This window comes from Zalophus californianus, chromosome 2, assembly GCF_009762305.2.
Source record: "Zalophus californianus isolate mZalCal1 chromosome 2, mZalCal1.pri.v2, whole genome shotgun sequence".
In the NCBI taxonomy this organism is placed as follows: Eukaryota; Metazoa; Chordata; class Mammalia; order Carnivora; family Otariidae; genus Zalophus; species Zalophus californianus.
In genome coordinates, this window is record NC_045596.1 from 127,678,505 (window position 1) to 127,689,348 (window position 10,844).

Consider the following 10,844-nt stretch of genomic DNA (forward strand, 5'->3'; position numbering starts at 1 on the left):
AAGAGCAGGAATGCGTGTTTTATTTTATAATTGTAAAGGAAACCTACTTGATATTCAAAGCAAGACAGTCCCTCTTTCTTAGCCCCAGCATGTAGTAAAATGCTAACCACCTATCTGGTGCTCTTAAATGCACATTGATTGATAATGTTTAAAATCAAAGGACGTTCAAATAAAAGTTTTTGCTTCTGTGCAAAGTTAGATTGGAAAAAGAACGGCTCTAGGTTACCATACGAAACAGGACAGCCATATCTCATTGCTGGAACTTTTCCCTTAGCAGAGGGAGTTTTATTGATCTTCTGCCATCAGTGAGCCTCAGCCCCGGTCTGCCTCAGCTCAGGTCTACCTCAGCCTCCACTGTTCCTGCCAAGGGAGGGGCGGGCGGCTCCAGGTGGGAGGCTCGGGGTGTGGATGGGCAACCAGGAGAGAAGAGAGTCCCTCGTCCAGGAGGACCCAGAGCCCCAGAGACAGGCGAGAGGCACATTAAACAGTGACTTAGCTGGAGCTGGAGAGGATGAAGAAATTCAACTAGAGCTGGATCAGGGTCCTTTTTGCATTCATTCATTCACTCATTCAGCAAAGATTTTTTTGAGAGTGAAGATACAGACCTGGAAGACATAGTCCCTGTTCTCAGGTTGTTACAAGCCACGAGTCCTGCCCTCAGGGTGATCTAGATGAGATACTCAGGTGCTCAGGGGACAAGTCCAGCTTCCAGAAACCGTCTGGGATGACTCCCCAGTGGGAGCTGGGTCCGTGTATGGGCTTCAGTGCCACCCAATGGGAGCCTGCTAGGTGACAGCAAAGAACAGCAAAACACAGGTACCTGGGATCCCAGCAGAACATCAATTAGGAAGTCTGCTATTATCGTTATATTTATTAGCCAAGCATTATCTTTTATTGGGTGCTTACTATGTGCTAGACACTGTGCCAAGCACTCTCCCTGCTTCTCTTCTTCAGTCCTCACAACCTCCCTTTCAGCTGGGAGAGGCTACACGGGGCCATGGGTTCTTGGCTGCAGACAGTATGATCCACTCACTGTCACACAGCTAACGAGTGCTGGGACAGAGATCCAATCCAGGATGGCCCCCGTCGGCTGTTCTCACGGGCCCCCAGCGCTCTGTTCATATCTAGGTGCATGGGCATCTAGAAACACAGCTGGTTCTGACCCCACTTGCTCTGGTGGAAATGACTAGAATTTGAATGGCTGTTTTCACACAGCTTAAGATCAAAGGCAGCTGCGATTGGGCTGGGACAGGAAGAACGGGCCAGTTCTCACATCTGGAGAAAGAGAGGTGAATGGACTCTCCGAGGTCTCACCTCCCACCGATAGTCTGCGCAAGACGTTATGGACATTCCGGTGTTGAATTAAGTTCAGTGGATCGACGTAAAACAGGGAGGTGAGGCAGAAGCTAGACCAACAAAGGTCATTCTAGATTCCCAGGATCCAGAGTTTGCCTTTCAGCAGTTACGTTCCTGAAATGAGAGGTGCAAATGTCAGAGAAGGGTGGGGAGGTGAGGATGAACCTTGCATGAATGGAGCATGGTCAGGAGGTAGAAAGTTAAAGAACTCATTGTTAATCATACAAAGGAGCAACCGGGCCAGTAGCAAAAAGAAACGTAAGGATGGATGTCTTTGAGACGAGGGGAGTAAGTCTTACAGAGATAGTTTTATGGATGCAGTTAGTTTTACCTTTAGTGATTTCCCATCTTCATTGAGACTTTATTCTTTTTCTCCTAATATTCTGTTCCAAAGGAACATTTTATTGAATGCCCACTGTGAAGAAACAGGCTCATTTAAATAAAATTTAACATTAAGATGATAATCAATCTTTAAACTGGAAGCAAGGGGGCCAATTTGTCTTGGTCGATCATGTCACCATTTAGATGCTGATTTATTTCTGTGGCTTTTCATTCTCCTTCACTCAGAGTTCTCCCTACCACTCTCTGCTGTGATTTCTTACTCACTGCTCCTGGCATGCTCGGGGGGTTCTCCCTCCTTCCAGAGCAGGCACGATTGTGGGGGTGACACAGGTGACTGCCAAGGGCTCCAGCAGATTTTGGAGAGGATGCTATGGGGGTTCAGCCAAGGGAGTAAGGCTTCCTACCGGGGAGAATCCAGGTAGGCTTCATGGAGGGGGTGGCTAGTCCCTGAAAGGAAGCATTCTTTAGCATGGAGGGGACATCCAGGGGCAAGGAAGGAAAATTTAAGGGTGGGAAGAGAGGGATGGGAGTAAGGGTGAGGAACTGGGAGAGCGGGAAATGGAGCAAAAGGCGGGGAGGGGGGCGCTGAGTTTGTTTTAGAAAGATGAGATCCTAAAGCTGCCACCTGCTGTCCACTGTATTCTGATTGGGCACGTGGGTCCCTGCGGGGGATGTGAGCAAGGTCTTTCTCCCAAGTCTTCCCAAAACGAAGCTCCATCAGAATGGGCTTTGCTTGCAGCCACTCGTGGTCACACCTGCATGGGTGTGGTCTAAGCAATGGTCCCGTTGGTCTGGGGGGAGCTGCAACTTGCATGTCTGTCCAGCTGATGCTGTCATCCGGGACCCTGCTTTGAGCACCGCTGCTCTAAAGTATTCTTAAGGAGCGGTAAAGGACCAGTAAAGTACCTGAGTAGAAACCACCTTTGTTTTTGTCGGGATAACACCTTTATTATTTTTTTTAAAGAAATCTTATCCAGTTAGATGAGCCAACTGCCGTTCTAGAACTCTGTCCAAAGATCTCCTGGGCTTTCAAACGACTGAGTTAGACCCAGAGCTCATCCTCCTAAGTAGGAAATACCTGTTGGCAGACGCCTTTGGCCCACGTGGGGTCAGGAAGTGGGGTGCCCTGGTCTACAGTTCTTCAGCAGCCACTATACCTGTGGCTCCCCATCTGTCCCGAGGGCATCATCGGTAATCTCGCACTTACCTACCCTGGCAGCCAGGCAGTGAAACCAAAGAAGCTACCAGAGTAAGTGCTAATAAGGGCATCTTGGGATCCAAGGCTCTGCAAACCGCATGGAGGCCCCCTGAGCATGTCTGGAAACCTCCTTGCTTGCTTCCCGCAGAGGAGAGACCCCTCACTTCAGCCCCCTTACTGTCTGCTCCTCTTTGCCTCCCATTCTCCCAGCAACCGCTCGGCCTCGGGACTAACCCAGCTGGGATCTTATTTTCCATTTATGATTGTTAAAGAAAAGAAAGAAAGAATCTTTTTCACAATCACTTCCTCGCAGCTTAGGAAGCTGGGGCCATCTGACAGGTCATATTTGTACAAAAGAAAATCTTTGAAATGTGTGGTGAGGTAGTAATTTCCTTCATGCTCATCACAGGGAATTTCTAAAGCAGTAAGCTCTCTCTCTCTTTCTCCAATAAACTCTGTGGCGCACCATTTATTTGGAGCAAGTGGGGAAAGGAGAGGTATGGAGAGGACTTGGGAAGAAGATTCCTTCAGAAATCACATTTTGAAAGGATTATATATTTATCTATGCCAAGGAAAACTACTAGATGGTACAGTAACATGGTACTAGTCATTACCTCCGGTGGTAGAAGTATGTGCAGCTTGTACTTATTCTCTGTTCTCGTGGGGATTTTGCAGTTGGGAAAAACCAAAAGCAGGAGTTTTTAAAATCAATCTTAGGTCCCATTGCCTTTGGGGTGCCTTTGCGTGTGCAGGACCCGAGAGCCACAGGCAAAGGCAGATGAGAGAGAAATGTTCAAATAAGGGAAGAGGGTTCGAAGGCCAGCCAGAGAAGTCCAGGAAAGGTGCGGGCTTGTCCCTGGGGGGGGTCTGTTCTGCAGGCTAAAGACAAAAAACAAACAAAATCCATATAATTTTATTCCTAAAACAAGAACCAGCATTTAATCTAAAGAAGCATTCTCAGGGGGCGCCTGGGTGGCTCAGTCCGTTAGGCGTCTGCCTTCGGCTCGGGTTGTGGTCCCGGGGTCCTAGGATCGAGCCCCAGCATCGGGCTCCCCGCTCAGCGGGAAGCCTGCTTCTCCGTCTCCCACTCCCCCTGCTTGTACTCACACACGTGCTCTCTCTTTCTCCGTCAAATAAATGAAAATCTAAAAAAAAAGAAGAAGAAGAAGAAGAAGAAGAAGAAGAAGAAGCATCCTCGGTCCTGGGCAGGCAGGGCAGCCCCCATCCTGGGGCACAAAGCCCTCCCCTTCCTCCAGGAACAGGTCTGAGATGGGGTGAAGAGCCTCGACAACCAGTCTAACGACTTGGCTGAAGCAAGCCCTGGCTGGCCTCTTTCCCCCCACCCCTCCCCCGCAACTGGAAAGGATCTGAGTTTCTTTTCCTTTTCCTCTTTCTTCTCCCGTGTCTCCCTGGAAAGAGGAATTTACTTGATGCTGCTGGGTCTTGTAAAGCCTCCCCTCCCTCTGCGCCATGCTCTTTCCTCTTAGGCTCTTTCCTTCCATATCCCAGCCTGGGCTCCAGACCCGTGGGAGGCCTGACTCCCTGACTCTCCCCATCAGCCCACAGGGTGCCCTGCACTGCCCTGCAGCCTTCAGGTTCCAGCTCACCTCCCCCAGTCGCTTGGGGTCAGCGTTCTTTGTGGATTTTCCTACTTCTTGGACTAGAAATAACCCATACAGGCCAGTGATGGCCACTTAACGATAAAATGAAGGCACATTAAGACAATGAGATCCAATTTCCTGCCTATTAGTTGGCAGAGATTTTTAAACGGCCACAGGCACACATTCTCTCATGTGCACGCACTGGGAGTATGAATTGATGCAACAACAGTCCTGGAGAGCAATTTGGCAATGGTGTATAAAGTTTTAAGACCATGCCATACCACTTGACCTCACAATTCCACCTCTAGTAACCAACCATAAGGAAATGATCAGAGATGAACAATGATGCACAAGATGTTCATCAAAGCATTATTTATATCATTTTTAAAAAGAATAAGTCAGGGGGTTGATCAAGTAAATGGATAATAAATGTATATAATAGAATACTATACAGAGATTATAAACCATGTTACAGAAGTGTATCTAATGCCATAGAAAATTGTGCTAAATCGTCAAATAATATACTAAAAAGTACACCCAGCCTTCCACTACCACCGCCCCCTCCTGAGCAAGTACTCATCCACGGCTGCTTGCATATGTGACATGGAACACCTCCTCCTGCCACCCCCACTACCCTGACCCAGAGGTCTGTGGTCTAGAAGATTAAGACAAAGATCAGCTTTCCTCAAACTAGATTTTTTTTTTTTTTTTTTTAGCTGTAGGGGAAAGAGAACCCAAACCAAACAGGCAAAGGTATGTAATCAGCTAATAATCCAAAGTCAGGGCTGGACTCATTTGAGAAACCATCAGTAAGTAGTTCAACAATGTGACCAAGGACCCAGTTTCTTTCTGGGGCAGTTATTTCTCTCCCCCCACATTTTTCCTTATGAATGGCCTCTGAGTTGGGCATTGGCAGGGATCGTTGCCATTTTTTTTATCCTCTGCTAGAAGTCGGCTCTCATTTCGTGATCCTCCCAGGTGGGGTAGGGTACAGAGGCTTTCTTCTCTGCGCTCCAGGGAGCTGATGGCAAACTTGGGCTTATTTTCACTTTACAGAATCAGCAATCCCATCTTTACCATGCATCTTCTGGAGGAGAAGAGAGGAAATATTTGGTAGTTTTTGTGCAAGTTCTGGGATCAGTGCTCTCCTTTGCCCAAGCTCAATCATGGGACCATCCCTGACCAGGTGAATCCAAGGGGATGGGATGGGATGCCCCAGTTGGCTAGAGCCAGGTCATGAGAAGTGAAAGAGAACCCAGTCAATAAGTATGGGAAATCTTGAATAAAATTATTCAAATCCTTCTTGGCTTCTAATATGCTAATGTGCACTATAAACCACCAAAAAAGAGGTGTGAAGAGGAAGGATATAATATATTAGTGTTTCACACAGAGCACACTTTGGAAAATGCTAGAGTAAATCTAAGGAAGATTGGTAGGGTGACTATGCATCCAAGTCTACCTGGAACAATCGTGGTTTATACCTTGGTTGCTCCGGCCTAACAATAATTAGCTTTCATGTCACTCTCAAAAAGGTCAATTTGAATGACAGATTAAAAAGTCATCTCCAGTGACCTAGATTGAGGACTCCATGGTGCTCCACATTGGATGTGAATCACTGACCAAGTCAGATCTTCTCTTGGCAGGTTGTAAATTTAAGACTTAGAAAAAAAGAGACATTGGGAAGAAATCAAAAAAGACCAGCAGAAACAGTAATAACATAGACAGAGAAAGGCTAAGTCTTGAGTCTGGTGGGTCACCCAAGTAGGAGCAGCATGGGAGTGCTTCTCCAGGAATGGCAACGGTGGGAGGGGAAGGGGACATGTGTGAGGGAGATCTAGTACCCCACACACCCTGACTCCCTGCCTGCTCCAAGTTCAGCTGCAGAGACGCTGTCCTGTGGCAGCTTTCTCCCAGGATGTTTGTGCAAGCCTCATCCCCACTGCCCATCTGAGCACATCTGCACAACCCAAGATGGCTTTTCTGCATGTGGTTCTCAACTACGGCTGCGCGTAAGAATCACCATGGAGCTTTTAGGATATTAAGACTGTCAGAACACCTATAACCCCTGCCCCAGGTTTTTGCTTTATAAGAAAAAAAAATTTCAAAAACTTTTTTTAAGGATTTTATGTATTTATTTGATAGGGAGAGATAAATAAATTTTATTTATTTATTTATTTATTTGATAGAGTAGGCAGAGCAGCAGGCAGAGGGAGAGGGAGAAGCAGGCTCTCCGCTGAGCAGGGAGCCCGATGCGGGGCTCAATCCCAGGACCCTGGGACCATGACCTGAGCCGAAGGCAGACCTTTAACCGACTGAGCCACCCAGGTGCCCTCAAAAACTTCTGAAATTGGTTTTCAAAAGCCTGATTTGCTCTAGATGTTGAGACTACAACATGCTTTAATATAGTTTTGCTGTTATTGTTCTTTGTCATATTTTTTAAAACTTCTGCCATGAACAAATACTTCTTCGCAACAAGAAAATAATAGGTATTACAACACAAGGAAGTAGAAATAAACCCTTACATTTATGGTCAGTTGGTTATCAACAAGCCTGGCAAGGTAATTCAATAGGGGAAAGAATATTTCTTTCAAGAAATGATGCTGAGACAACTAGATATTTACATACAAAAGGATGAATTTCGACGCCTACCTCCCACCACACACAAAAATTGCCTTAAAATGAATTATAGACCCAAATGCAGGATCTAAAACTATAAAGCTCTTAGTAGAAGACATCAGAGTAAATGTTTATGACCTTGGGTTAAGCGATGGTTTCTTAGATATAATACCAATAGCATGAGATTAAAAAAAAATCAATTGGATCCCATAGAAATGAAAAACTTTTGTGCTTCAAAGTGTACCATTTAAAGAGTGAAAAAAAAACCCATGGAAAAACTATGGAATTGGAAAAAATATTTGCAAATTGTGTATCTGATAGGTACCTGTATCCTGAATACATAAAAAACTCTCATAACTCAACAATAAAAAAAGCAAAAAATCCAATTTTAAAAGTGGGAAAGGATTTCAATAGACATTTCTAAAAAGAAGATACACAGATAGTCAATAAGCACATGAAAAGGTGCTTAACATCCAGCATGATGGATATGTTAATTAGCTTGATTATGGTGATGATTTCATATATATACACATATCAAAACATCAAGCTGTACATCTTAAATATAAACAATTTTTGTTTTTCAATTATACCACAATAAACCTGGAAAAATAAGAGAAAAGGTGCTCAACATTACTAGTCATTATGCAAATGCAAATCAGTATCACAACTGAGATACCTGACTTCACACCCACTAGGATATCTACAGTAAAAAAAGACAGACAATAACGAGTGTTGGTGAAGAGAAAAATGGAACCCTAATACATTCTTGGTGGGATTATAAAATGGTGTATCACTTTGGAAAACAGTTTGGCAGTTCCTCAAAAAGTTAAACACAGAGTTACCGTATGACCCAATAATTCCATTCCTAGATATCTACCTCAAAGAAAAAACATATGTCCACATAAAACTTGTGCATGAATGCTCATAGTAACATTATTCATAATAACCCCAAAATGAGAACAACCCAAATGTTCATCAACTGATGAATGGATACACAAAATGTGGTATATCCATACAATGGGAAATTATTCGGCCGTAAAAAAGGAATGGAGTACTGATACATACTACAACATGAATGGATCTTGGAAATTTTCTGCTAAGTGAAAGAAGCCAGTCACAAAAGATCACATACTGTGTGAGTTTGTGTATATGAAATGTTCAGAATAGTCTAATCCTTAGAGCCAGAAAGTAGATTAATAGCTGCCAGAAAGTGGGGGTTGAAAGGAGTGACTGCTAATGGGTATGGGATTTCTTTTAGGAGTGATGAAAATGTTTTAAAATTAGATAGTGGTGATGGTTGTGCCACTCTATGAATAATTAAGTACACGAGACTTGTACATTTTATAAGGATGAACTTTTTGGTATGTGAATCACACCACAATAAAGCGATTATTAAAAAACAAACCAACAATCACTCTACCTCCTGGGGCACCTGGGTGGCTCAGTCAGTTAAGTGTCTGACTCTTGATCTCAGCTCAGGTCTTGATCTCAGGGTCATGAGTTCGAGCCTTGTACTGGGCTCCAGGCTGGGTGTGGAGTCTGCTTAAAAACAAGGATCAAGTAAGTCAGTGGCAGGATTGCGGGAGTGAACCAAGGGCATTTCCAGAGGTGTTGAGGTTGGAATTGTGGGAAGAGCGGGGAATGAATAAAAATGAGTGGAGTTGATGGGGGGGGTTCCCCATCCTGCCTCATCTGGTCCACTGGTGCACTGACCTGAACTCCTTTAACTGTTACAGTGTTCTGGGACATTTTTTAAAATCAAAATATAATTGAGGGGGCAATTATATCTTGCTAATGTACTTGCTCCTATTTTTTAAAATACACTTTATTTTTTTAGAGCAAAATCCTCAAGATAGTACGGAGAGTTCCTACATGGCCCACACCCTGCTTCCTCTACTAGTAACATCTCACGTTAGTATCGTATAGCACAGTATAGTACGTTTGTCACACTTCATTCAGGTTTCCTTACCTAATGTCATGTTTCTATTCCAGGATCCCATCCAGGATACCACGTTTCGATTAGTCATCAAGTCTCCTGAGGCTCCTCTGGGTGGGAACAGTTTCACAGATTTTTCTTGGTTTCCATGACCTTGATGGTTTTGAAGAGCACTGGTCAAGTATTTTGGAGAATGGCCCTCTATGGGGATTTGTCTGATGTCTTTCTCATAATTAGACTGTGGTTATAGGAATTTGGGGGAAGATCACAGAGGTCGGGAAGCATTTCTAACATACATCAAAGGAACCTGTTATCAACATGACTTCCCACTGTTGATGCTGACCTTGATCACCATCAGGCCGAGGTACTATTTGCCAGGTTTCTCCACTTGTAAAGGTACTCCTTTCCCCTCCTTTCCCAAAGTCTTTGGAAGGAAGTCACTATGCATAGCCCACACTGTTACATTCCACCTCCGTGAGGGCAGAGTATAAATAAACACAAATTCCTTGGAATTCTTCTGCATAGAAGATTTGTCTCTTCTTCCCAGTTTATTGATTTATACAATCATTATTTAATATCAGTATGGACTTACAAATATTTATTTTCTACTTTCGGTTATACTTAATGCTATTTTTATTGTTATTGATGTTCAAATTGGTCCAACTTTGGCCATTGGGAGCTTTTTCAGTTGGCCTGCTCCCATAATTGTGGGGTTTTTTTTTTTATTTGTCTTCTCTTTTTGAGCCCTTCTTTACTTTCTGCAGTACAAGATCCCATATTTTTTCTTACAAAAATATCTCATTGAAACAGAAAAGTAAAGAGAGTAGTATAAACCTCACATACTCATCTCTTAAATTTAACAAGTGTTAGCATTTTTTCACTTATCTACCTCATTTTCTGTTTTTGTTTTTATGTCTAACAGATACTTTACAAATAGAGCCACAATATCACATCACACCCGGCGAAATGAACACTAATGCCTGAATATCACCTGTTACAAGCCATCACTCAATTCTCCCTGTTTGAAAAAAGCTATTTTTGCAGCTGGTTTGTTCAAATCAGGTTTCCGTTGGATTTGGCTAATTGTTATCTTCATGGTGCCATATCAAATATTCATTGATCTTCAAAATATTTCTTATAAATAAAAGTTATACCTAGGAGCTTGATTATATTGCCCCAAAAGTTAAAAACACCTAATAAGGCAGCCATGACTCGAACTTTCAATTTATTTTTATTTATTTATTTTTAAAGATTTTATTTGTTCATTTGACAGGGAACACAAGCAGAGGGAGAAGCAGGCTTCCCGCCAAGCAGGGAGCCCGATGCGGGGCTCGACGCCGGGCTCGACGCCGGGCTCGATGCGGGGCTGGATCCCAGGATCCCGGGATCATGATCTGAGCCGAAGGCAGACACTTAACCGACTAAGCCACCCAGGCGCCCTCAAATTTCCAATTTAAATGGCACTTATCTCTGGGGGAAGCCGAGGCCCTCGGGGGCCCACGTTTAGAAGGAGAAGGGGGAAGGTGAAGGCTGTGAAGAATTCACAGCCGATGGTGGTGAGGCCGAGTTGGTGGGAGACATAACCAGCCTCCTAGTTTATTAGGGTTGTGATTGTTTTTGCTAGTGCTCTGGTTACCAAGTCCCACAGACTTTTATGGACTGTCCGGCTCTATTTTTCCCATAAGCCCTATTATTTTTTAGCATGCTATTTTGTAGAACTCAGACATTTTTTAGCGACGTGTATGTGACGTTAGAGCAGAAATGAATGGAAAAGACTGATAGGGCGTCAGGACAG

At 44.0% G+C, this 10,844-nt stretch overlaps 2 long non-coding RNA genes across 2 annotated transcripts; one reads left to right on the forward strand and one right to left on the reverse strand.

Moving 5' to 3' along the window:
- Nucleotides 1–313: 313 nt before the first annotated feature.
- Nucleotides 314–9,186, reverse strand: LOC113925140. Its single transcript, XR_003520925.1, has 3 exons — nucleotides 9,083–9,186; nucleotides 3,511–3,775; nucleotides 314–1,470 (listed from the first exon to the last, which is right to left on the reverse strand). It is a non-coding gene; the product is annotated as an uncharacterized LOC113925140 (long non-coding RNA).
- Nucleotides 2,742–9,239, forward strand: LOC113925139. The gene is made up of 3 exons (XR_003520924.2): nucleotides 2,742–2,947; nucleotides 5,554–5,683; nucleotides 9,106–9,239. It is a non-coding gene; the product is annotated as an uncharacterized LOC113925139 (long non-coding RNA).
- Nucleotides 9,240–10,844: the final 1,605 nt, after the last annotated feature.